Raw genomic sequence first — 27,746 nt, forward strand, 5'->3', positions numbered from 1 at the left:
TCTTAAGCATGATGCTCAGGCCAGTCATGTCTTTCTTCCTCTTCAGGCTCCAGTTCTGACTCTCTGGACTTTCTCTACCTTGTAGTAGAGGAAATTAAATTCTTTCAAAGTTTCCTTCTCTTCTCCCCTTCAGCTCCCCACAGACCTTTCACCTTTCTTTTATGTATTGACCTGCCCTATTAGAATACAACCCCTTTGAGACTATCTTTCTGCTAGTATTTGTATTTGTGCCCTTAGGTAATTGCCTGGCACATAGTAAGTACTTAATAAATGCTTGCTGACTTAATTTGATCTGAGGAAATTGAGAAATAGCTGATCTACCTTTTTAACCCAACCATATAATCTCAAGTCTTCCTGACTCCAAGACCAGCAGATGAGTATGTAGTAATTATTCATCGGTTGATTGAGAATAGTAGGCAGTCTTTCTCTCCTCTACCTCCCTACCCACCTCTATCTCCTTTGCTCCCACTCCTTCCCTACTTCCCTCAAGTATAACCTACATATATGCACATAGGATCCTCCACAAATTCCTGAAGGGGGCTATGCAGATTCTGATGGGACATTCTGTCATACTCTACTTCCTTGTGGAAATAACCAGAAAACAGAACTCAGGTTTGTTTCCTTTTCTTTCATTTTGTTTTGCTTTGCTGGTCAGAGTGGCAGTGAATGGATGATTCTGGCTTGCCTTCAGCTCTTGTAGAATGACATAGCAGTACAATGCAATTTGTACAAAGAGGACTCCATTACTTCTGATGGAAGGTCATCTCAGACAGACATAGTTTGGGGCCTTTGTAAAGTCACATTTTGAAACATGAACTGAAGTGGGCATTGATTCATCTAATACCCTAGAGGTAAAGCACTATTTGCCCAGGAGAACAGCATCATTCTTTTATTAACTGACCAGGAATTTGGGGTTGAATAAGAAAGAGAATACAGGGCAAGAGGAAGACAGGGACTACTGTAAGAAAAAAAGAGAACAGAAAATTTATTTAATAAGTTTTAATTTCCTCTGGAATACTATTCCCTGGCTCTCTACAGCAACTCAGGCTCTCTCAGATCTGAATGCCATTGTTGATACACAGAGGATAGGCCAGGAACTCCCACAGGCAGCTGGCCAGCAGCCAGAAGCCACTGGAGCAATCACTCCAGCATGTTTACAAACCTCTTTCTCCTTAATGCTCCAAACTTTGTTCACTGCACCACATCAACATCCCAAGGGGATGGAGGGAAGGGTACAGAGTGGCCCAGTGATGTCCTTTAGCAGCGTGTGGGCTCTGGAATACTTCCCCATCTTAATGTTTTAAATACTGGTGATCAGGCTAAAATGAACATCAGAGATGATCCAAGGGCTCTAGATCTCTACTCAGAGGACCTAGACTCAAATTCTGACTTCTAATCATTAGGAACCTAGGTGATTGAGAAAGTCATTCAAACAATTCTAAGTTCAGCATCCTCATCTTTGAGATAAATGACCCCATCAGAGTTGAGATGACTTTTAAGGTTCCTTCCACTTCTGCTTCTGTGATCCTGTATAAGGAAAAAGGTGTCTTCAAAGGGCAGTTGTAGGCTGAAGGGAATGAATGGATCTAATCAATTAATCTCTAAGTGTTTATTAAGTACCAAGTCAGGAAGATGAGTCTTCCTGAGTTCAAATCTGGCTTCAGACACCTACGAGCTGTGTGACCCTGGGCAAGTCACTTCACCCTGTTTGCCTCAGTTTCCTCATCTATGAAATGAGCTAGAGAAGGAAATGGCAAATCACTCTAGTATTTCCACCAAGAAAACCCCAAATGGGGTCACAAAGAGTTAGATATCACTGAAAAATGACTGAACAAAAACTACCTGCCAGGCTCCCTAAGGGCCGATACAAAAAACAAAATTAAATAGTCCCTATCTTCAGAGAATTTGCATTCTATGGAAGATGGAAGGATCTGTCTCACCCACTTAGCCTTACCCAGAAAGGTAGGAACACTGTGGGTTAATCATATGCACAGGAGACTCAGTCATTTTTGAGGTTCAGCTGGCAAAGCCACCTTCTTTGGCACTTCCCATTCGACCCTAAAGTTACCTCCCTGAATGGCTACCTAGCTGACTGAATCCCAACTTTGCCCCTAAATTGTAGGACCTTTGGGGATTTCTTGGCTTTCTCATCCTCTCAGAATAGCTCTTATAACCTGATGGTTCCATGTTCCTTGAGAACTTCCCTTTGCTCACTTATCTCCAACAGGTCATTGCATGCAGGTATCATATGGATTCCATTTGTAAAATAAGGAGGTTGGACTTTGTATAAGATTCTCACTGAACTGTCATTCCTGTGATCTGATCAGTCACTTTCCCTCACCATCTCTGTTGTTTGAAGGTGAAGCTATGAAGGGCTAGGTCTTAATGTTTCATAGGAGAGTAAGGATAATTTTGTAAAGGCAACTTGTTTTACTTCCTGAGAAAAACTGATATATCTGCTATTAGTTTGTGCTGTTGATTAAAGAATAGTGGAAGTACCTGGGGTCATGGGTCCAAGCTCTCTCCTAAAGCCCTTATTGACATCAGAGCCTAGTTCATAGAAGCATAGGTTTAGAGATGGAAGGACTCTAAGACATTACCTTATCCATCCCATCTTTATTCAATTTTACAGATGAGGAAACCGAGACCCAATTATGTGAAGTGACTTGTACAAGGTGACATAGTAGCAAGCAGCAGGGTCAAGGTTCAAGCCTCAAACCTCGCACAATTTTTCTCTAGAGTGACATATATCTCACAGCCTTGGCTGACCATTTTGTGAAGGCATGCTCTTTGCCACAAGAAGAAGTACAAGGGTGTGGATGGATGGGTATACAATGACAAAAACTGTAGAACACTATTCAAAATGTCTGCCTTAATGATGGAGAATCAGTGCTTCCATCTTTATCTATGAAGGCCAACATGATCCATTTAATTAATTTGGAAGCTGTCTCCCATTCCTGGAATGGCCTCTCCTTCCTCACTTCTACCCCTTGGAACCTACAACTTCCTTCAAGGTTTGGTTCGAGGAGAGACCTTTTAGGAGAGACCTTTTCTCAATGGCCCGGTTGCTAATCCTCACCTCTTACCACCTCATTTCTTTGTATTTATTCTTTATATATTTTGCATTTTTCCATTGGTGCCATATTGTTTTCCCAGTAGAATGCAAATTCTTGGCATGCAGAACTGTCTCATTTTGTTTTTTGTATACCCAAGGTCTACCACAGTGCCTGACACATAGTTGGTGCTTAATAAATGTTTGTTGAATTAAATTTAATATAATCCCACTTTTTGCAGGTGGTCTTATTCCTGGGCTTGGATTAATTAGAGGAATTTCAGGTAGTAGGGTCTTTGCCCAGTATGACTCTACTCTTCCCACACAAGGCTGGCATTGGCTTGTCTAAGGTAAACTATTCTCAACTATTCAGGTCCCCTGGGCATGTCAACACAAATGCCCAGAACACTTTACCATCCAGTGTCTTTGATTGAACAGGACCTTTTTCGCACTTACTTGTAGAGCTGCAAAACTGATAACCTATAGCAGTCTTCCTGGACATTAGAATCAAACTCTGCTCCTGTGTGGCAGTTACAGAGAAGTCTCTCCATCCAGCTGTGCTGAATATTAAGGTTGTACTCCACTGCATCTTCTGTCCCTCCTTTCCTTCTCCTAATTAAACCTATCTTGATCTTTGTCCCCTGTTTCCCTGCAACCTTTGCTTGGGAGCCTGCTCTTTAATTATTAAAAAAAAAAACTGTACTTGTTAATTGTGGTTAAGTTGGAGAAACCCATTTTCCAAATTGGAAAGTATTTTGACAATTGAAAGAACCCTTGTTTTCATTAGTAAATTCCACCTCCTGTTTCTGTTCTTCATATCACCTCTCCCTCAACCACTGAAAAAAAAAAGCATAACTGTGCTTGATTTAGTGTATAAATTGGGTCATTTGGAGCAGGTTCTCAGAGCAGCTCTGGTCCAGAGTCAGACATGTGGCGTTACTGAGTTCTGAAAACCTTTGCACCAAATTGACGGCCCAGTGACCTACTTACAGAGGGAAAAACTGATGAGCTAGCCCCCTCTAAGGGAAGCCTTTTGCTAGTTTTGCAGCTCAGCAGGCACTGAAACCATCTTGTCCCTTTTCAAAACCTGTTTTCTTCAACACCAAGGGTAAAAAAATCACATATGCTTAAGTGAGGCAAACATATGTCCTCTGTCTGTTAAGGCGTTTCTCTCTGCCAGTCTGGAGCTGTTCCTAGAGTATCTAGCCTTGAAGCAGTCATTTCTGAGGGAGATGTTATTTCTGAGCATAGGATCAATGGTGCTTGATTAGCCCATCTACTCTTTACTTGGCTAATAGCAGAGGTGAAAACAAGAGAAAGTCCTCTCATTCCAGCCTGCACCCACAAAATTCTTGTCCTTGCCTCCTCCTTCACTCTCCACTCCAAACCCATCACTCTGCAAGGGACACGGGCAGAATTCCTAGTCTACATCATTTCTATTTCCTATGGGAAATTGTTGAATTAAAGAAACAGTTTTAGAGTTGTTAGTAATGGTTGCTGCTCCACTTAGAATTTGCAAAGTCTTCCTACTTCATTTCCACACCCCTTTGCTCAGTTTCTTCCCTCTGTCTTCCTACCCCGCCCCCCAACACTTCCTGCCTACCCTCTTGCTTGTCCCTTACAGCTTTTCTTCTTGTTCAAAATTACCTTGGACAAAGTGGAAATGTGAGTGGAAGTCTTAGTAGTTCTGGCTAGCGCTGGCTCTTACATATGGTTGATATAGAAACTTGCTCAGAAAATATCAAATGATTGTGAAGCTTATTTTAACCCTGCCTAGAAGCTGCACTTACATGACACCTGGAGGTCTTTCTAGTACAACGTCTGGCAGTCAATGATGTAAAGTGGTTTCAGAGTCACAAGGATCACTTCCTTCTCCTTTTTATCTGCACAAAAATATGCACCCTACTCAGCTTGCTACTGCCTGAAATGCAATTTCAAATGCAATGCCCCCATTAGGGCCTCATCCCTGTGTCCCCTAAGTTCTATTGAAAAGTGGCTTTGAGGGGTGGCCAGGTAGCACAGCGAATAAGAGCACCGGCTCCAGTGTTGAGAAGACCTGGAGATCCAATCCCGGGCTCAGACACTTAGCACTCAGACACCCAGAAACACCTGGCCGTGTAACCTTGAGCAAGTTACTTAACCCCAATTGCTTAGGGGCGGCCAGGTGGCTCAGCGAGTAAGGGCACCGGCTCCAGTGTTGGGATGACCTGGATGAAATCCGGGCTCAGATACTCAGCACCACACCCAGAAATAACTGGCCGTGTAACCTTGAGCAAGTTACTTAACCCCGATTGCTTTAAAAAAAAAAGTGGCTTTGAGAGAAAAAGGAATAACACACGTTTCAGTGTAAGTGAACTTAGGATACTTCCTAAAAGCTAGTTTTGAGAGGGAACAGGAAGGAGAGCTTGAGGGTACTGGGAAACCAGTAGCTGAGGGGACTTCTGGAGAAAACACCAAAGGGCATGACAGAGAAAGGCTGGAGACCCCACAGACAACCTTGGTTGGTTCATAATTTTACTTGTTTAAAAGCATATGATGCTAATTGACTTGGTACTAACTCATTGTAGGGTTTTCCCCCACCAGGATACTGGGAGAGAGGGAAGAAGGGAGGGGGTGGGGGAAGCAGATGGACAGGCTTAGGACAATATCCCAAGGAGCCCCACCATTCATATTTGTTGGCAGCTATTCCTGCCCTGCTTCTGACTTGGCAACTTCTTCCACTTCTCCCTCATCTCACCTTCCTTTTCATGGCTTCTTTGTACCTCAGCTTCCTTCAAATTTTTCCTTTTGAATGGATAAGGATACAGATTATAATACAGATGCAAACAAACCTTCAGTAGGCTGAACTGAAGTCTCAACAGGGCTGTGCCCGGAACTCACACATTTATTTGTGCTACTCTTTTCCAAATGTGTGTAGATGCTGTTGTGATTAATGGCAAGGCAATTTTATTTCAAAGCATTAATTAAAGTCACCATAGCTTTTTGTTCATCTTGCATTTTCTAAACTGACCCTGGGCATGTCACTTAACTTCTATCTCCTTATCTGTAAAATGAGGATAATAATAGCATCTACCTTTAGACATTGTTGTCAAGATAAAATGAGATAATATATGTAAATTGCTTTGTAAAACTTATAGTACTATATAAAAGTTAGCTACTATTATTGTTGTTACTACTACTACTACTACTACTATTGCTGCTGCTACTGTTACTACTACTACTACTACCATCACTACCACTACCACCACCTCTACTACTACCACCATCTGAGATCTGGGAATGGTTTTATATTAAAAAAGAAGTCTTCTTATTTGAAAAGGCTGTTAAAAGAATTCTTCTCCCCAAATCAGTGACATTAGTCTCCCCATCATCATCGGATCTTTATCACTCAGATCAGGTTTTATCATAGTACAATTTAATCTGTTACACACACACACACATCCCAAAACAAAAAACAAAAACAAAAACCTTTGTCTTTGTGTTTCTAGCAGAGTATAAGTCACCCACACACACACACACACACACACACACACGTACATCCCAAAACAAAAACAAAAAACTTTGTCTTTGTGTTTCTAGCAGAGCATAATAACTCACTTTCCTTCCTTTCTCTAGGACAACAAAAATCAGTTGTGTTTTTAAGTTCTTAGGGAGACCAAGTCAGTGTGCCCTGAATGATATCCATGTTTAGGTGAAAGGTGAAACAAGATCTAGATTTCTTTCTTCCCATCAACAGGTTTCTTCCAGTAAGCGTTGACCCCAACTATGAGTGAACGTTCTGAGATTACAAGTGAGTCTTGTTTTAAAGAAAATGCATACTTACAAAACATATGGTAAAGGATCAACCCCATTATGTGGTTTGGACAGTGTTAAAAAAAGTTATTAATACAAATACAAGAATAGAAAGATTCCTTGCCCTCAAAGGATAGTTATTTCCTTTATGAAAGAATTGGTCTCAGGGATCTTCTAAATTGTGAAATCCCTTAGGGAATTTAAAATATAATTCAATTTCCCTTTTCCTTCCTTCTTCTACTCCCCCACTGATGAACACAAAACTTCTCAGAAATCAATTGTTGGGTATTCATTGGGTGCTTGTGGATTTCTGAATGTCACACCCTGGGGACACCCAAACTGAAGGACAAACCATCTGTGCCCCCTAATTTGTGCCAGAATACAGTTGTCTCTAGTTTTGCAGCCATATTTAGTAAACTTCTCTTGAGGCTGGTACCTGAGTGGGTTTGGTGATAGATGTTAGTATCTATGTGTGTAAAGTCCATGTATGGGTAGAGAGATTTGTTGTTTTTGAGGAGAAGCATGGGGCAGATGTGGAGCACAACAGTATGTATGAGAGGGAGTGGGAGAACACAGCATCCCTGTGCATTAATGTGGCAAGTATGAGTGTGTCTAAGAGTCCCAGTTGTGACTTTGTGAATAGAAGAAACTGAGTCAGTGTATCCAGGACCTTGGGAATTTGTGTGGAAATCAATAATGAATTGGAGGGCAGAAAATGTGAAGATTAGAGCCAGCATGAACATTGAGTACTAAAAGACTGCGCAAACTCTGGGCCCTAGTCCCTTACTATGCAGTCATACCAATTTTGGGGATAGTGATGAGAGGACAATCATATTTGGTACTTGACTGGCCTATTTTTTCAGCCTCCTATAATTTTTCTCCTTTGGGAAAAGAGCTCCCAGAACTTAGGGGCATGAGTGAAATTAATGGCAACATATTGATGGCTAGTGAGTATAGGAATGGGTTCATCACAATAGATTGTAAGGGTGTGATCTTTGACCTTGAGGAACTTATAATTTGGATGGGGGGATAAGTCATGTCTCCCAAAATATTAACCTAAATCACTTTCTAAATTATGTGGGAGGCAGTCTGGTGTGATGAAAAATATGCTGGATTTGGAGTCAATGGAAATGAGTTTGAACCTAGACTTCCCTACTTACCACCTTCGTGGCATTTGGAAAATCAGTTATCTTGCTCATGACTCAGTTTCCTTATCGAATGATAGGTTTGGACTAGATAATCTCTGATGTCCCTTCTACTTTCACTTAGGTATAGGAAGTGTGCCCCCAGGGAACTCAGAAATACCCAAGTCTAAGTCAGCCTCTGGCACATATCCCAACAGTGGACCATGTAATGGTCTCTAAGATTATAAATTACAGGTCTCCATTGGTAGAGATTTCCTCACTTAGAGCTCCTTATTCCTGATGAAATCATAGTTCTGGACACAAGAGTGCAAGTGCGGTGCACACACACACATACACACACACACGCGCGCGCGACAGTTTAGAGGAAAAAGATGTTGATATGCTCTGCTGATTTGGAGTAATTAGAGCTGGTTTCAGGTTGTAAGTGGTGCTTGAGCTGGGCCATTCATTACACAAAGTAAGGCACACACCTATATTCAAGAAGCAGAGTTTGTGTGGTGTCTAAATTACTCTCCAGTTCTGAGGAATCTTCAGAATTTATGTCAACTCTTTTCATTCTCTAGGATGTTCATACACACACACATGTCGAAAGCTGAAAGATGCCATTTGGTCCATCTCTAATATTATAAAGACAAGGAAATGGAAATCCAGCGATGATTGGGTCTAAGGTCACATAGGGAGCAAGAATCAGAGGGTAGGATCTGAACCCAGCTACTTCTCTCTCCCCTGTAATTTGACCAAAACAATATCTTAGAGAGAAGGGAGGCGGCGCTTTGAAAGAGCTCCTACATCTGCCTGTTTACGAGTTGTACAAGCTGCAGGAACACTTGATTTATATACATGGAAACATTTCAAAGCAATAAGACTGGAAGAGCTGGGGTAACTCACGATACTGGGCTTCAGGCTGCCAAAGTGCTTGTCATAACCTTTAACAGAATTTCTACACCAAGCTTCAGCATCAAGAGCGTGTGAATACGGAGTTGGGGTTTTTTTTAAGTCATTATGATTACTCTGAGCATTATTAGGATTATTCAACAGGTAACAATAGAGTGTTGAGTTTCTTAAAAGCCGAATACCAGTATTTGGTTGTCGTTTACTTAATAACCTTCTGGTTGGTCCTCAGCCTCATTTCTCCCCATTCCAATCTATCCTCTGTATAGTTGTCAAGATGATTTTCCTAAAATACAGGTCTGACTTTCCCCCACTCCACCCCCCCCAACTTTACCCCCTTCCTCCTGCCCCATTAAATTCCAGTGTCTCCCAGTTATCTTCAGGATCAAAAATAAAGTTCCTTGGCATTTAAAGACCCTTATAACCTTTCACTTCCTAGTAATCTTACACTTGACTCCCCTTTCCAGGCACTCTGAGGCAGCTAGGTGGTGGAGTGTATAGAGAACTGGGTCTGGAATCAGGAAGACCTGAGATCAAATCAGATGCTCACTAGCTATGTGACCCTGTATGAGTCACTTAACCTCTGTTTGCCTTAATCCAGGGGAGAAGAAAATGGCAAGTCACTCCAGTATCTATGCCAAGAAAACCCCAGAGCCAGTATAGTTCTTGGGGTCACAAAGAGTGGAATATGACTGAATAACAACAACAACCAGGCACTTGGCTATGTGGTTACTCTGACCAATTTACTGTTCATCACTCTTGACACTCCATCTCCCAACTATCTCCCATGCCTTTGCTTTGGTTGTCTCCCATGGCTGGAATATCTTCCCTCCTTACTTCTGCCTTCTAGCTTCCCTGGCTTGTTTCAGGATTCAGCTCAAATCCCACCTTATAGGATGAGTTCCTTCGTCCTCTAGCTGATGGTGTCTTTGCTCTGACATCATTCTTGATCTCTTACATGTACATAGTTATAAGCATATTTTCTCCTTCATGAGAAAATGAACTTCTTGAGGATGGGGATCATATTTTTATCTTTCTTTGTATCCCCAGAAATTAGTATAGTGCCTGGCACATAGTAAGCCCTTAATAAATGTTAGTTGACTGATTGCTTGTCTTGCTGCACACATTTATCTGCACAGCAGGGCCAGAAGATGTTGGCCCATAAAGTTCTTTGCAGTTGTTTGGAATATGGCATTCAGGGTGACAATTATGAACTAAATGGAATTAAAGTGGGATTTTCCAATCCTAAGTGAGATAGGGGCTTGGGACAGAGACTTTGATTCTGTTAGAAGAAGGAAGTCAGTTTAAAAGGCAGACAAAGAAATGATGAACTGGTTGATTTTAGAAAAACATAGAAAGACTTTCATGAAATAATGAAGAGTGAAATGAGCAGAACCCAAGAGAATATTGTATACAGTAACAGCAACATTACTTAAAGAATAACTGTGAATGACTAGGTTATTTTGAATATTGGTGGTTCTGAATATGGTGGTTGAGCAAGCAAAGTCACCCTTTACAGAGAGTTGGGTTTCTGTTGAGTAAAAGAATGTGGGAACAAGATGGTGGAGTAGAAACAGGACTTCTGTGCAGCTCCAGCTTCCACCTCCCCCCATTCATGTAAAACAATGACTCTAGACAAACTTTGGAGCTACAGAACCCACAAAATGACAGGAAGAAGCTAACCTCCCGCTGAAGACAGCCCAGCAGGCAGGCAGGAAGGGGCCAGCTCAGCACTCTGGGAGCTGAGCCCAGCCCCTAGCAAGTCCAAGGTTTTAGCCTCAGGGCAGGCTGACCAGCCACCAGCTGGAGGGACTTCAGACCACCATCAGCTATGGCAGTTTCCAGAATTATCAACCTATAGATGCCTAAGACAAAGTGAGAGGTCGACTTTGTGGGAACAGGGAATTTGGGAGTGTGGTCTGGCCTTTGCCCCCAGGATGAGAAGCAGCTGAGGCTCCACAGCTGTGCAGATGCCATCACATGGCTGCTTCAGAGTTCCTGGTCTGTCTGCAGATTGTAGGAGGACTAAGTGACCAGTCTGAGGGGTAATGACTCTTGCTTTAATTTACCTGGATCTGGACCACTGTCTAGGGTGGAGATCCTAGGGTGGGTGACCAGTGTGAAAGTGTGTAGAGGCTTCTGAGAGGGCAGCCAACTAACAGCTCCAGCAGCTGAGAAAACCCCAGCAATTGGGATAAAGTTCCCCTTCCTGATAGCAGAGTTCTACTGTGGCAAAAGGCTCAAAAGTCAAGTAATTGAGTGGCAACATGAGCAAACAAGGGAAGCAAGGCAAGCACAGTAATCTGACTTTGGACTCCTATTTTGGGGACAAAGAGGATCAAAGCATGGAACAGGAGGAAGACAAAGAAGTCAGAACTCCTGCACCAAAAGCTTCCAAGAAAAATACGAGCTGGTTACAGGCCATAGAGGAGCTTAAAAAGGATTTTGAAAAACAAATAAGAGAAGTGGAGGAAAAATTGGGAAGAGAAATAAGAACGATGCAAGAAAATTATGAAATGAGAGTCAACAACCTGACTAAAGAAAATAACACCTTAAAAAATAGACTAACTTAGATGGCAAAAGAGGCTCAAAAAGGCAATGAGGAGAAGAATACCTTAAAAAGCCAAATTTGCCAGATGGAAAAATAATCTCAAAAGTTCACTGAAGAGAATCATTCCTTCAGAATTAGACTGGAACAAATGGAAGCTAGTGACATTATGAGAAATCAGGATGCTATTAAACAGATCCAAACAAATGAAAAAATAGAAGGCAATGTGAAATATCTCATTGGAAAACCCACTGACCTGGAAAATAGATCCAGGAGAGATAATTTAAAAATTATTGGACTTCCTGAAACCCATGATCAAAAAAAGAACTTAGAAATCATCCTTTAAAAATTTCTCAAGGAAAATTGCCCCGATGTTTTAGAACCAGAGGGCAAAATAGAAGTTGAAAGAATCCACCCATCACCTCCTGAAAAAGATCACCAAAAGAAAACTCCCAGGAATATTATATCCAGGTTCTGAAATTCCTAGATCAAGGAGAAAATATTACAAGCAGCCAGGAAGACACAATTTCAATACTGTGGAAACACAATCAAGACAACACAGGATCTGACAGCTTCTATGCTGAGGGATAGAAGGGCTTAGAATATGATATTCCAGAGGTCAAAGCAGCTGGAATTAAAACCAAGAATCACCTACCCAGCAAAACTGAGTACCATGTTTCAGGGGAAAATATGGTCATTCAATGGAATAGAGCACTTTCAAGCATCCTTGATGAAAAAACCAGAGTTGAATAGAAAATTTGACATTCATATATAAGAAGCAAGAGAAGCATGAGAAGGTAAACAGGGAAAAGAAATCATAAGGAGCCTATCAATGTTGAACTATTTATATTCCTATGTGGAAAAATGATAATTGTAACTTATGAAATTTTTCTCAGTATGAGAATAAAGGGAATAGAAATGTATATATATATATATATATGTATTCATACATATATGTGTCTATATGGGGGTATATGGTCATATGAATACATATGTGGATGTGTGTGTATATATGTGTACAGGTATACATAGACAGAGGGCACAGGACCAATTGAATAGGAAGGCATGATACTTAAAAGGTGAAATTAAGAGGTGGGAGAGGAATATAATGAGAGGAGATGGGAAGAGACAGAATGGGGTAAATTATCTCATATAGAAGAGGCAAGGGAAAACTGTTACAATGGAGGGGAAGAACAGGAAGACAAAAGGGAATGAGTCAACTTTATTCTTATTGAATATGGCTTAGGGAGGGAATGACATACACACTAAATAGGGTATCTCACCCTACAGGAGAGTAGGGGGGAAGGGGATGAGAGGGAGGATAATGGAAGGGAGGGCAGGCTGGGGAGGGGGAGGGAAGTTGGAAGTACCCACTTTTGAAAAGGGACAGGATCCAAGTAGAGAATAGAAGAAGTGGGAGGGTGGGATAGGATGGAGGGAAATATAGTCAGTCTTTCACAATATATCCAATATGGATATGTTTTGCATAGCTGCACATGTACAACCTATATTGAATTGCTTATCTTCCTAGTGAGGTGGGTGGTGAGGGAGGAAGGGATAGAATCTGGAATTCAAAGTTTTAAAATCAAATGTTTAAATATATATATCAAATTTTACATGTAACTGGGAAACGAGATATACAAGCACTGGGGCATAGACATCCACCATGCCCTACTGGAAAGTCGGGGGGGGGAATGGGCGAAGATATATGAGAAAGCAGATTGGGGAAGGGGATATTCAGTGGGATCACTGTTTTGGGTAAAGATGGGGAGAAAATTTGTAGCTCAAAATATTGTGGAAATGAATGATGTAAACTAAAAATAAAAAAGAGAGGAAAAAATATGGAAAGATTATTGGAAGAAGAGATCAAAGATGAAAGGAAGCCTGCTAATTCCCTAAAGAGGCTGAAAATAAATAAATAGGACAGGTGAAGAGAATGAGGTTTAGTCTATGTGTGACCCTAGAAAGTTTTAATATGACTAAGTGGATTAAATCCCCATGGTAAATGGAGAAAACTGGGAGATAATGCCATCTTAGTCAAGTGCATTGCTATAGTCAGCTAAGAATGGAGGTCAGGCCATGATAAGGAGAAGTGATACTTGGGCCACAGAAAAGTCTCAGTTCAACTGTTGTCACAGGTTGCTCTGAGCATTCATTCTCCTCTGACAGTCATGTTTATCATTTTGGTAGGGAAAATGTCATTCTCAGCATATTAAAACCCTAAGGATAAGGGACCAGCTTTTTGTTTGGTGTCTACATACTGTCTTGCCCAATACTCACCAAAAGTGCATTCTGTTCTCTATTCTTTGGGAGAGAAGACAATTTCAATTAATGACCTAGACCACAGAGAAGGACATTGAAACCTCAATAAACCAATCCAAAAATAATTTGAACAAAATCATCCTGGGTGTGGACAGACTGGGGGAAGTTCTAATCTTACAAGCACTGGGTCAATGCCAGCATTGGATAAAAGGGGTTAGATAAAGAACCCAAGATCAAGTAAAAGTCTCAACACTGCCACCTATTAGGTGTATGACTGTGGGGAAGTCGGTTGATCTTCATGAGTTTCAGCTACCTCTCCTATTAAAATGGGGATGAGGTAACATTTATATAGGCCCTTAAGGTTTGCAAAGCATCTTATATAATAATAATAACAATAATAATAACCAACATTTATATAGAACTTACTATGTGCCAGGCACTGTGCTAAGAGCTTTACAATTATTATCTCATTTATCTTTATGGCAACTCTGAGAGGTGGGTGCTATTACTATCTCCATTTTATAAAAGAAGGAACTGAGGCAAACAGAGCTTAAGTGACTTGCCCAATTCTGAGGCTGGATTTGAACTCAAATCTTCTTTGTTTCATCCTCTAGGCACTTTGTTGAATGCCGGGGATACAAAAAAAGGCAAAGGACGATCTTGCCATCAGGATGCTTATACTCTCATGGGAAAAGACAACATACCAAAGGAAGCTGAGAAAAAGGGAGGGGGAGAATGGAGATACCTGGTAGTTGGTGGGTAGTTGATAAAGAGCAGAGAGGAATGCAACTGGATGGGAAATGACGAGATGGCTGGCATTGGTTCCCTCTTGGTTCTGGGAGGACCCCTCTACCGTTCAATCAGAGGAAGAGGCTATAGGGGGCAGAGGATACGGATGAAATATGGTTCTAGGGCTGAAGTGATCTTCCAGAATAAAGCAGTTTTCATTTCCCACCATATAATGTCAGGGTAGCTGTAATGCTGGGCTATCACAATCATTGAATGGAGAGAAATGTGAGGTAGCTTGTGGCAGTGACCAAGGGGTTTGGACTAGAAGGATTTTCAAGGTTTCTTTTAGTTATAATTCAAGAGATAAAAGCCCTGGAAGGTAAATTCTGAAGAGAAAGGCTTAGAGTGGCATATTGGAGATTTTTTCTTTTTTTGTAGGTAGGGCAATGAAAAGGCATGAAGAAATGCAGAAAAAAGGAGGGAGAAATAAAGATCAACTGTGCCTACTCAAGTCTTGCCAGTGGTTGGCCATATACGTACACACCCATGATATTTCAAGGGTTTTTTTTGGCAGGGGGGTTCCCTACTTCCCTTCCTCTTTCTCCAGCAGAGAAACACTCAGGATTAATTTAAACCATGCTGAAAATCTCTCTTTGCATCCTTCTTCAAGGGACAGGCTAGAGACATTTCTAAGGTCTTTGCTAAAGCAGGAATCTGCCTTCTTTAAGGCTGATTCCTTATATGGCTGCAGATACTAGATTTTTTCGTACGTTTTTACTGGCAACACAAGAAACAGCTAAACACACAGACATAGCTTTAAGACCCTAAGATTTACTTCTTTACTTCCTTTGGACCCTATGGATTCCAAACAGGAGAATCTACTGAGCAATTACAGTCAACAAGAATTTACAACGTCCCTACAAAATTTACAAAGTGTCAAGCATTGTGCTAAGTATGGAGAATACAAAGAAAAACAAACACATGGTCTCTGGCCTTAAGAGTTCATGTTCTAATGGAGTGACACCATGTAAATGACTGTATACATAGAAGACATAGGGTAGAAGGAAGATAATTTCAGAGGGAAAGCACTAGAAGTGGGGTGTGTGGGGAGGAAGATTATCAGGAAAAGGGATAGTGTAGAAGGTGGGATTTGAACTTGACAAGGAGATAAGGAGAGAGAACTTCCACATAGGGAGAAAAGTCATTGAAAAGGCACAGAGTTAGGAAATGGGACTTCCTGTGTGATAGAAAACCAGATGGCAAGTCAATCAATCAATCAATCAGTAAACATTTATTAAGTTCCCATTAAATACCAGGGACTGTATAGGGTTTCATCAATGGTGATCTCATCAATTCCCATGGATTTAATTACTATCTTTTAAAAAAAAATTAAGCATTTTTATTTAAAGTTTTGAGTTCCAAATTCTATCCCTCCCACTCCTTTACCCTTCCTGAGATAGGAAGCAATCAGATATAGATTATACATGTGCAATTGTGTAAAACATTTCCATATTAGTAATTTTGTACAAGATTCAAAAGAAAAATGAAAGAAAGTGAAAAATAGCATGCTTCAGTCTGTATTCAATCAATATCAGTTCGTTCTCTGGAGGTGGATAGTACGCTTCATCATTAGTTCTTTGGGACTGTCTTGGACCATTGTATTGCTGAAAATAGCTAAATTATTCACAGTTCTTCTTTGAGCAATATTGCCGTTATTATGTACAATATTCTACTGGTTCTGTTCATTTCATCTATGCTTCAGTTCATGTAAGTCTTTCCAGGATTTTCTTAAATCATCCTGCTTGTCATTTCTTACAAAACAATAATATACTCTTATAACTCCAATAATATACAATCATATACCACAACTTGTTTAGTCATTTCTCAATTGATAGGCATCCCTTTGATTTCCAGGTCTTAGCCACCACAAAAAGAGTTACTATAAATATTTTTGTACAAATACGCCTTTTCTCCTTTTTCTGGATGTCTTTGGTATATATACCTAGCAGTGGTATTGCTGGACCAAAGGATATATGCACAGTTGTATAGCTCGTTGGGCATAGTTCCAAATTTTTCTATATAATTGATTGGATCAGTTCACAACTTCACCAACAGTGCATTAGTGTCCCAGTTCTCCCACATTCCCTCCAACATCCAACATTTTCCTTTATTTGTCATATTAGCCACTCTGATAGGAGTGAGGTAGTACCTGAGGGTTGTTTTAATTTGCATTTCTCTGATCAATAGTGATTTAGAACATTTATGTATGACTATAGATAACTTTGATTTCTTCATCTGAAAACTGTCTCTTCATATCCTTTGACCATTTATCAGTTGGGGAATGACTTTTATTTTTATAAATTTGACTCAGTTCTCTATATATCTGAGAAATCAAGCCCTTATCAGAGATACTTGTTGCAAAAATTTTCCCCAGTTTTTTACTTTCCTTATAATTTTGATTGCATTGGTTTTGTTTGTGCAAAAAATTTTCAATTTTAAATAATCAAAATTATCTGACTTTTTTGTGCTTTCTATATCTTCTTTGGTCCTAAATTCTTCCCTCATACATAAATCTGACATATAAACTATCCCATGCTCTTGTAATTTGCTTATGGTATCACCTTTTATGATACCAACTATGAACCCAATTTTGACATTTTCTTAGTATACAGTGTGAGACGTTGATCTATACCTAGTTTTTGCCATACTGTTTTCCAGTTTTCCCAGCAGTTTTTGTCAGATAACGAGATTTTGTTCGAAAAGCTTGGATATTAGATTACTATGCTCATTTATTACAATGTAATTTGTACCTAATCTATTCCACTGATCCATCGGCCTATTTCTTAACCAGTACCAGATTGTTTAGATAATTACTGCTTTATAATGCAGTTTGAGATCTCGTACAGCTAGAGTACTTTCTTTCACATTTTTTTCCATTAATTCCCTTGATATCCTTGAGCTTTTATTCTTCCAGATGAATTCTATCATTTTTTCTAGCTCTATAAAATATGTTGATAGTTTAATTGATATGGTAATGAATAAATAGATTAAATTAGGTAGAATTGTAATTTTTATTATATTGGCTCAGTCTACAAATGAGCAATTAGCATTTTTCCAATTGTTTAGAACTGACTTTATTTGTGTGAACAGTGTTTTATAGTTCTGTTCATATAGCTCCTGGATTTGTCTTAGCAGGTACACTCCCAAGCATTTTATATTGTCTACAGTTATTTTAAATGGGCTTTCTTTATATCTCTTGCTGCTGGACTTTGTTAGTAACATATAGAAATACTGATGATTTATGTGGGTTTATTTTGCATCCTGCAACTTTGCTAAAGTTGTTGCCTCAGGTAGTTTTTTAGCTGATTCTCTAAGTATACCATAATATCATCTACAAAGAGTGATAGTTTTGTTTCCTCATTGCCTACTCTATTCCTTCAATTTTTTCTTCTCTTATTACTAAAGCTAACATTTCTAGTACAATATTGAATAATAGTGGGATTAATGGGCATCCTTATCTCACCCTTGAATTTTGCGGGGGGGGAGGGGACAGAATGCTTCTAGCTTATCCCCATTACAGATAATGCTTGCTTATGGTTTTAGATAAATATTATTTATCATTTTAAGGTAAACTCCATTTATTCTTATGTTCTCTAATGCTTTTAGTAGGAATAGGTGCTATATTTTGTGAAAAGTCTTTTCTGCATCTATTGAGATAATCATATGATGTCTGTTGGTTTTGTTATTGATACAGTCAATTATGCTAATAGTTTTCCTAACATTGAACCAGTCCTGCATTCCTACTATAAATCCCTCGTGGTTGTAGTGTATGATCCTTGTGATATATTGTTTTAATCTCTTTGCTAGAATTTTATTTAACTTTTTTACATCAATATTCATAGGAAAATTTGTCTATAATTTTCTTTCTCTCTTTTGGCTCGTCCTGGTTTGAGTATCAGGACATATTTGGGTCATAAAAGTAATTTGGTTAGACTCCTTCTTTACCTATTTTTCCAAAGAATTTATATAGCATTGAAATTAATTAAACTAATTAAATGTTGGGTAGAATTCTCTTGTGAATTCATCTGGTCCTGGGGATTTTTTTCTTAGGAAGTTTATTAATGGCTTGTTCCATTTCTTTTTCTAAGATTCAGTTATTTAAGTATTTTATTTCTTCTGTTAATCTGGGTAGTTTATATTTTTGTAGATGTTCATCCATTTCATTTAGGTTGATTGGCATATAATTGGGCAAAATAGCTCCTAACAATTGTCTTAATTTCCTCTTCATTGGTGGTAAGTTCACCCCTTTCATTTTTGATACTAGTAATTTGGTTTTCTTCTTTCCTTTTCTTAATCAAATTAACCAAAAAGCACAATTGAGAAAAGGAGAGGTGGAACAGCTTAGATAAAGAATCTTGGAGGCTACCAGTTTCAACCTCCTTATTTTGTCATGATGAGGAAACCAAGGCCCAGCTGGGGTATATGAAGTGATATGTCCAAGGTTACATAAAAAAACAAGTGGAAGAACTGGGCTTCAATCCCAGATCCTCTGATGCCAAAATCAGGGCTTTTTGGTAAAAGACGAATCTGACATTAATTGCCAAATGTCTCTTTCAGGAACTGGATCAGACTTTTCTACTAAGTTATAGACAGTTGAAATTACATAGCCTTAAAGTACTGACTCAGTCTATAATAGGTTTTTGCCATTCATTATTTTCTCAACCAGTGCATACTAATAGTAAAACTGTGGAGAACTATGAAATTTTTCAATGTTAAAAAGTAGACCCCACTTGAACAAGTTGGGAGTCATTAATGTAGGCCAAATCTCAGTAAGGTAGGCCACACCCCAAATTTCTGCTTTGGGCTTTAATGTTTCAAGGGTTAGATGGATAATAAATCCCTTCAGTCTCTGCCTTGTAGCAATTTTATGAAGATAAAACGATGTATGGAATGTAGGAAATAAAAGAACTGTATGGATGGATATAAGCTCGTAAGTAGCTGCTGAATACAGATAAAGGCAATAAGGCTTCATCTATGCCTTCCCCCAGTTTAAGAAAAACTAAATATTTAAGTGACCCCAATGTTAGATTTAATTCCTCCATTAACTGTTGTAATTGTCCTCAAATGTTGGGATGAGAGGTAATACTCAATGAGTACAGTGTTGATTTTATTATCACTCACATGATAGATTTTCTAAGACTGGTAGCTGTGTTTCCAAAGGACAAGATGGCTATGGAGAGCTTGAAGACACTCACTTCCTTCCCAGCAAGCACATGCTTCTAATGTCATGTGCAAGACACAGGTACCAAATGGGATGCATTATTTCAAACATATGCCTGTGGGAGTAATTCCTTCTTCAGGAAGACTGACCCATTGGGCTGTTTAAGGAAAAACAAACAAACAAACAAACAAACAAGCACTGAATTCTGTAAAGGAAAAAAAAAATCAAGGCATCAGGACTGGAGCCCTATACCCAAGTCCTAGTAACTGGACTTTTGTCTCATCTGCTGTGTCTATGTCCCATAATATTTCACAGTCTCAAACACTGGGTGTTTAAGACCCATCATTTGCCTGAGGAGGGTAACAATTCATATGAGGAAAAGAGGGAAAAGAATGATGTAATCAAGTCCTTAATATAACTCTACCTTTTCCTACAATTGCTTATGTAAGGATTGGAGGTATTTTCAGAAGCCAGAGGATGGTATACCATGATGTCTTAGATAGGAGACTGCTCTTTTCTTTCTTGAACTATTCATTCTTTTCTCACTTGCTGTTGTGAAGTCAGAATGACAAAGCCAAGGTCAATGTGTTTTTGAGGGCTATGATGGTCAGTTGCATCTCACCGAAAAGAAAAACAGCTACTATTTGCATTTTGCTGATAAGTAAAATCACCAGTGAGAAGGACAAATGTGTTTCTTGGAAACGTTGTGGTATGGGGCAACTTTGAATCATTGTCCCTTAGAGAATACATATTTCATAGGTTATATTGTATGACATTGACCCTTCATGTGAGGACTGGAATTTAGTTCTTCACCCTTATCCTTTTACTTAAAAAAAAATGTTGACCTCAGAAAGCATTGTTATCAAACATATGAGTATTATATCATTTATTCAAGGGACTGATAGGTTCTATGATTTCCCACAGAAAGCAGTGACTTGAAGTGCTACTTGATCCTGCTGTAGCCCTGTTCTGGATCAATTGGTGCTGTGTTCTTAAGGCCTTGACCCTGCAGGCCTGGCCCCAATTGATAATTCAACATAATACTTTTCTGGATAATTTAAAGAGAATTCTGGGTGGTTTGAAGGAGAGGAGGAGCAGGTCTAAGGGGAAAAAAACTCAGATGATTCTGGGAGATTTCCTATGATTCTATGAAAATCATGGAGCTTAACTCAGCCCCATGAGCCATAGAGCCAGAATCTGGAGAGACGAGACTTGAGTAACATCTCCAAGGTTGATCACTAGCTACTAATGCTCTAGTACCTCCTAATTCATACCTCCTGGTTACTATGTAATTATGTCAGGCCTTTTTCAGTAAAAGAGGTGGCAGTTCCATGACCACTTTGAAAAATGAATAAGATGAGTATGGACTACCTAGTTCAAAATGAAACAAAAGCTTGAAATGGGCTTCTCAGATTCACCATGTCTAAAACAGAACTTATTCTCTTTCCCGTTGTCAAATATTGTCATTTCAACCTTTGTAACAGCTCTTATATATAGCCCCTTCTCTCCACTTGGTCACAATCCTTAGTTCAGGCCCTTTTCACAACTTGCATGGATTATTGCAATCACCTTCTAATTGTTTTTGCTTCATCCAGGGTCTCCTCATTCCAGTGCATGCTCCATTCACCCAATCAATAAACATCTATTCAGTGTATACCATGCTCCATGCAACATTCTAGCCACTGGAGATACAAATACAAAGAGTGAAATAATTTCTACTCACAAAGTGCTTACAAAGCAACAACATGTACACATACAAGTATGCTCAGGACAAAAGTATACCCAGTAAGCACAAAATGAACCCAAAGAAGTTAAATGCAAGGTATTTCAGGGAAGGATTGGTGCTGGCAGAATCAGGAATGACTTCATATAGAAAAGAAGGTTGTGTCTGAGCTGTGCTTTGAAGAAAGTGACTGATTCTTTGAGGAAGAGGTGAGAAGGCTGTTGAACTCCAAACAAGTGGCACAGCCAAGGCAAAGACCTGGTGATGAGAAATGGAGTTCCATGTGTGAGAAATGGAGACAAGGCCAGTTTGGCTGGATTATAGAGTCAGGTTGTGAAGAGCTTTAAAAGCCAAAACAGAGTTTATATTTTATCCTAGAGGTAGTAGGCTCTAGACTTGGTCTATCTAGGGTTGACTTCCCAGCACTTGTCTCCTGACTGTGAAGGTCTGTGCTGATTTTGTCACCTCTCATTCCCATCTTCTCACCAAAACAGAGAGTACGAACCAAGAAAACCACAGGGCACTGGCCAAATGCCTTCAGCTGTTCTTAACATGGCATGAAACCAAAGACTCTTAGCCTGCTTACGAATGTTCTCCAACTTATCAACATCTTTCACAAAACGTGCTGCCTGGAGGACTGATTATGATGCTTCAGATATGCTCTGATGAAAGAAAATTAAAGAACTCTTCCTTTCCTAATCCTTGTCACGGTGTCTCTCCTAAAACAGCTTAATCCACCCTTCACTCAGTCAGCGAAGGTCTGACTACATCACTGCCCTGATCAATGAGTTCTTTTGGCTCCCTGTTATCTTTAGGATAAGTAGACCTCTGGCATTTAAAGTTCTTCATAATCTGACCTTTCAGACCTTTCCCATCTTTCTACATTTTCTCCTTCTTTAGGGATTCTATAATCCAGGACACTGTTCCTCAAACACAACATTCCATTTTCATTTCTGGGCCTTTCCATTGGTTACCTGCCATGCCTGAAATGCACTGCCTGCACACCTCTGTGTCTAAGTATCTTTGAGCTCAAATCCTACCTTCTGAAGGAGGCCTTTCCTGGTTAACTCACTATTAAGGCCTTCCAACCCCATATTGCCTTTCATCAACTCTGTATGTATCTTGTATGTACCTATTTATTTATATGCTTTCTACCCTATCAGAATGTGAGCTCCTTGAGGTCAGAAATGGCTATGTCCTTCTTTGTATCCCATACAGTGTCTGGTACGCAGTGTTTAATACATTTTGTTGACTGAGTAAGTAGGACATGATGAAATGAAAGTATTAGTATAACTGTGCTTCCAAACAACATATCCTGCTATAAACTTCAATAAAAAGATGCTTTCATTTCCATTCTGGCTATAAAGGCATGCTTTATCTGCTCCTATAAATTGGTCCTTTAAACTTGAGGTGCTCTGCCAGGGCCCCTGGTAGCTACTTTCACACAATGATTTTTGCTTACCTTTTCAAAATGCCAGTTTTGATCTAACATTTAAAAACAACAACAGCACACCAATGAGAGTGAAGGTTCTTTCATGTTGTGAAATGAGTGTAGTTGGGTGAAATGATCTGTGAGGACTAACGGGGGCCTCATAATGCATTGTTCTGAACAGACTGATCCTGATGCAAAGAAACAGGGGGACAATACCAGTGGGCTTATTGATAGACATGATTAATAGAGATTAGTGGAGGTTGATAAAAGAATATTTGAGTAGTAAAGCTTCTGCAAATCATGGAAAGTGACTTAGTCAACTGCTTCGTCAGCCTTTAAAGTATACCATGAAATAAAATTCTATCATTAAAATGCGAGTTCTCCCTTATTATCAAAAGAAAGACTGGATCACCACTTTCTAGGTATGTCATAGACGGGATGTGTGTTTGGGGAGTGGCAGTGTCAAAGGGTCTTTTCCAATTCTAAGATTCAATGAATCTAATTTTTTTTTCTTTCTCCAAATTAGACCTCTCTTACCATTTTTGACAGTACTGACACACAAGTCAAAATCTTGCAGTTATATTTGACCCCTTCTTCTCTATAACTACTCTGCTACCAAGACCTATTGACTCTTCTATTGTCTTAGAATTAATGTTTCTCTTTTCTGTTCCCACTTGTATCCTGAAGGATGTACTAGAAAGAAAGAAACCCGGCTTTGGAGTCAAATCTCTTCACTTCCTGTGAAAGGTATTTCCATATTTGAACATCAAATTGTTAGGAAATTTTCCTTTACATTAAGTGCAGTTCTCCCTCTTTGTAGCTTTTACCCATTGTTTCTAGTTCTTTCTTTTAAGAACCAAATAAATGGTTCTCTTCTATATGACAATGCTTCAGATACTTGAAGGCAGCTAGCATAGTCCCTTAAGTTATCTGTTCTTTAGAATGAATATTCTCAGTTGATTGATTATTTCATAGTCATTCACCTCATCTGTGTTTGCTTAGATCAGAATTTACAACTGGATTAATCCTAGCTATCTAAGGGATTTGCTATTGGTATGTTGAATACTACTCATGAAATTCATCAAAAGTCAAGAATTGCTTGCTGGTCTGGTTGTAGGAGGGATTCATAAGCATCAGATTGAACAGTGGGGAAAAAATGACTTCTAATATCCTTTCCAACTCTGAGATTCTTTCTCTGACCACATCCCAATCATAACCCTTGGGTGTTGCACCGTATAGGAATTCCTAAGTGAAGCAGGATGCTGGTTTTATTCTTTTGCATGTCAGCACTCTAATATCCTCTATTTGTGATCACAGCCAGAGTTTTAAGAAGTTATTAGAAACATGAGCTGCCAGCACCACGGGCTATTGTGGAAGTCAAAGTTTCCCTTTCACAAAGTGAATTTCTTCATTCTGACAGCTCTCTGATCCCACCCTTTTCCCTCATCACTTTCACCCTTCTGGCTCAACACAGTGTTGTGTGTTGCATCTCAAAAGGTCAGCACCATTCTGGTCATCACTGAGGAAGAGAACTGAGAGCATAATAGTGTGTGTGTAGGGAAATTCTTTGTGCTAAATAGTGGTATGCCCAAATTTGGGATTCCACGAACATCACTGGATACTATACCTTAAGAAAGCCATAACAGAATTGAACAAAGTCCAGAGAAGTGAATTTAAACTGAGGGGTGTCCTGCAAGGCATGGGAGTTGTTGGCATTGCCTTATGAAGGGAGACACAAAGGAAACAAAAAGGAACGCAACTCAGATTTAGAAAGATAAAAACTGAGATTTTTGATCAAAAACTCCAAAAAGGATAGAGTGAATGAATACACACTTGTATAAAACTTAGGGATACTAAGATTAGGTGGAACACCATGCATTTGAAAGATGTAAATTTAGGATAGATAAAATGAAGCACAGGTAGCTAGGTGGCTCAGTGGATAGAGCCCTGGGCTTAGAATCAGGAAGACTCAACTTTGTGAGTTCAAATCTGGCCTCAGACACTTAGTTGGGCAAGTTACTTAACCCTGTTTGCCTCTGTCAAATGAGCTGGAGAGTGGTCAACCACTTCAGGATCTTTACCAAGAAAATCCCCTAAAATGGGGTCATGAAGAGTTGTACACTACTGAACAGCAGGAAAAGGCAGCACATTGACTTTATTCAATGGGGAGTAAATTTCTAGAATTTGCTTTATGTGTTAGGCTGAAATATGGATTTTTAAAAATCAGGCTCTATATGATTATAATGATCAAGTTTAGCCTTGAAGGAAGGATGAGAAATGTATCTCCTTTTCTTTGCAGAGATTTACTCAGTTGATACATCGAACAATTTAATGGATTTTTTTCTTTTTAAATCTGTGTTACAAAGGAAGACTGAGGTAGGGAGGAATGTGTTTAGAAATAAAGGTGATACAAAAATAAAAGCTATCAATGTATTTCTTTTCAGTAGGAAGGGCAGAGAAATGAATAAATGACATACACAATGGAGTTCTAGGCAAGCTGACCTCAGAGATAATTGACATGGCTTCCACAAAGTATTTCGTGGGGCCCAGACCATCAGGTTAGAAGGCAGTTCTGTTGTTCCTATCATTATGCTGTCAAGGAACATATGTTTCCCAGTGATGATACCATCAGTGAGCTTCTGGAACTTTGGCAACATGCACAAGGCATGACTCTATAGGGATCTTGGGAACAGACATAAAGAAAAGAGCTTTGGACTGGAAGGAAGGAGATGGGTGTTAGCTCTCTGTTGCTAACTCATTGTATGATTTTCTTATATACAAAACAAAGAGGTTGAACTGAATAACTTCTAAATTTCCAATTTTAAAATCCTGGGATTCCAGATAAACAATCAGGCTTCAGAATGTACTCTCTTTGGGGTGGCTAGGTGGTGCAGTGAATAGAGCCCTGGCCCTGGAGTCAGGAGGACCTGAGTTCAAATGCGGCCTCAGATACTTAACACAAAAACTAGCCATGTGACCTTGGGCAAGTCACTTAACCCCAATTGCCCTCCAAAAAGCAAACAAAAAATGTACTTTTTTTTGGTGTGGCAGTAGGGTTAAGGGACTTGCCCAGGGTCACACAGCTAGTAAGTGTCAAGTGTTTGAATCCAGATTTGAACTCAGGACCTCCTGACTCCAGGGTCAGTGCTCTATCCACTGTGCTATCTAGCTGTATTTTTAATGTCCCTACAGAGACATTCTTCTCATGGACTTCTTACCTACTTAGAATCATAAAATCAAAGATTGTTAGACCTAGAAGAAAGCAACCATGTAATCCCCTTATTTTAAAGATGAGGAAAAAAAGCTCAGAAAGGGTAGTTGACTAGGTAGTTACAGAGCTATGATGAAGAGTCAGCTGTCCTGTCTCCTAAATCATTGCTTTTCTAGGTATACTATTTGTTTCAAAAGACAACTTGGTAGTTCAGTGTATAGAATGTCAGGCCTGAACTGAGAAAGACCTGAGTTCAAATTTGACTTCAGATACTTACTAGCTTTGTGACCCTGGGCAGGTTGCTTAACCCTGTTTGCCTCAGTTGACTCATCTGTAAAGTGAGCTGGAGAAAGAAATGACAAACCATTCCAGTATCTTTGTCAAGAAAACCCTAAATGGGATCAGGAAGAATAAGACATGACTGAAAACAACAATGATCATTCAAAACGACAATGACAAGGCACATTCCTCATAGTCAAATACAAATGGAATCAAAGATTTCAGAAATGACAATCTCTTTTCCAAGAAGCTTCCATATTCCTCTTTCTGCTCATGGTTTCCTCTTGAGATATCTATGTTATACCCTGCGCATAGCTTTTTTGTATATGGTTTTCATCTCCACCCTTAGACTGTGAGCTCCTTGATAGCAGGAGATTTAATTTTTTCCTTTCTCTGTATCCCGTGCTTAGCACATTGCCTGGCCCATAGAAGGCACTGAAAAGATGCTTGTTGATTTGACATGACTTCTGAATCAACTCCCTCTCAATCAAATCCAAAAATTCCTAAACCTATGTGAAAAAATACCCTTACTAGCTAATATGTATATATACTTCACAGCTTTTAAAGACCTTTATTTATAGGACTAATTTGTGCCTTGGAACTATAAATTGTGAAGCAGGTACTATAGATAGTAAATTCCCATTTTGCAGATGAAGAAATTGAGTCTTAGGAGAAATGGAATGAGTCGCCTTGGGTCACATAGCTCGTTACTGCCAGAGAGCCAGGGCTTGACTCCCAGATTATAGCTCTTTCCTCTATGCCATATTTCCTTTTCTTTTCTTTACCTTCATTAAAAAGAACATGATTCTATCTCCTTAATTACTTCATGAGTGAATAATTGGTGGAAAATGTCCCAATCCTGGATGTATTTTTTTTAATTCAACATAATAAAATCAATGCCTCTGGTGATATTTTCCCTCATGGACAAGTACCTAGATGCCTCTTCTGGTGGGATAGCTCAGTGGCAATCACCATCCATAAAAGCAGATAGATATAAATGAGGCCCCAGCTCACCAGACTTCAGATTTAACAAATCTCTACCAAATAGTGGAAACATAGAATCTATGACCTGTGTACAGGCACCGTAGTGATTGTTGTTTAGTTTTATATTATCCTGAGCTCCAAGGCACCCAATTATCTTTCTGTATCAAAATTAGAGAAAAAAATGCATTAAGAAAGGAGCTGCCAGGGGCGCTTAGGTGGTGCAGTGAATAGAGCACTGACCCTGGAGTCAGGAGGACATAAGTTCAAATCTGGCCTCAGACACTTAACACAAAAACTACCCTGTGACCTTGGGCGAGTCACTTAACCCCAATTGCCCTACCTTCCCCCCAAAAAAGGGAAAAGAAAGAAAGAAAGGAAGGGAAGAAAGAAAGAAAGAAAGAAAGAAAGAAAGAAAGAAAGAAAGAAAGAGAAAGAAAGAAAGAAAGAAAGAAAGAAAGAAAGAAAGAAAGAAAGAAA

At 39.4% G+C, this 27,746-nt stretch overlaps 1 protein-coding gene across 3 annotated transcripts in view; it reads right to left on the bottom strand.

Moving 5' to 3' along the window:
- Positions 1-27,746, bottom strand: part of PRLR (prolactin receptor) — a 213,176-nt gene that overhangs the window by 147,309 nt on the left and 38,121 nt on the right. Inside the window, exon 2 of one of the 3 annotated variants that reach the window (XM_069096123.1) lies at positions 14,436-14,563. The exons of the other annotated variants lie outside the window; for them this stretch is intronic. The gene's annotated coding sequence lies outside the window, so the exon portion shown is untranslated. The remainder of the gene's footprint in view (positions 1-14,435; positions 14,564-27,746) is intronic. 3 annotated transcript variants of the gene reach the window in all.

The sequence above is a fragment of the Petaurus breviceps genome, unplaced genomic scaffold (assembly GCF_028583685.1).
Source record: "Petaurus breviceps papuanus isolate PSGF00001 unplaced genomic scaffold, PetGlider_PUasm1.0 229, whole genome shotgun sequence".
NCBI classification, from domain to species: Eukaryota; Metazoa; Chordata; class Mammalia; order Diprotodontia; family Petauridae; genus Petaurus; species Petaurus breviceps.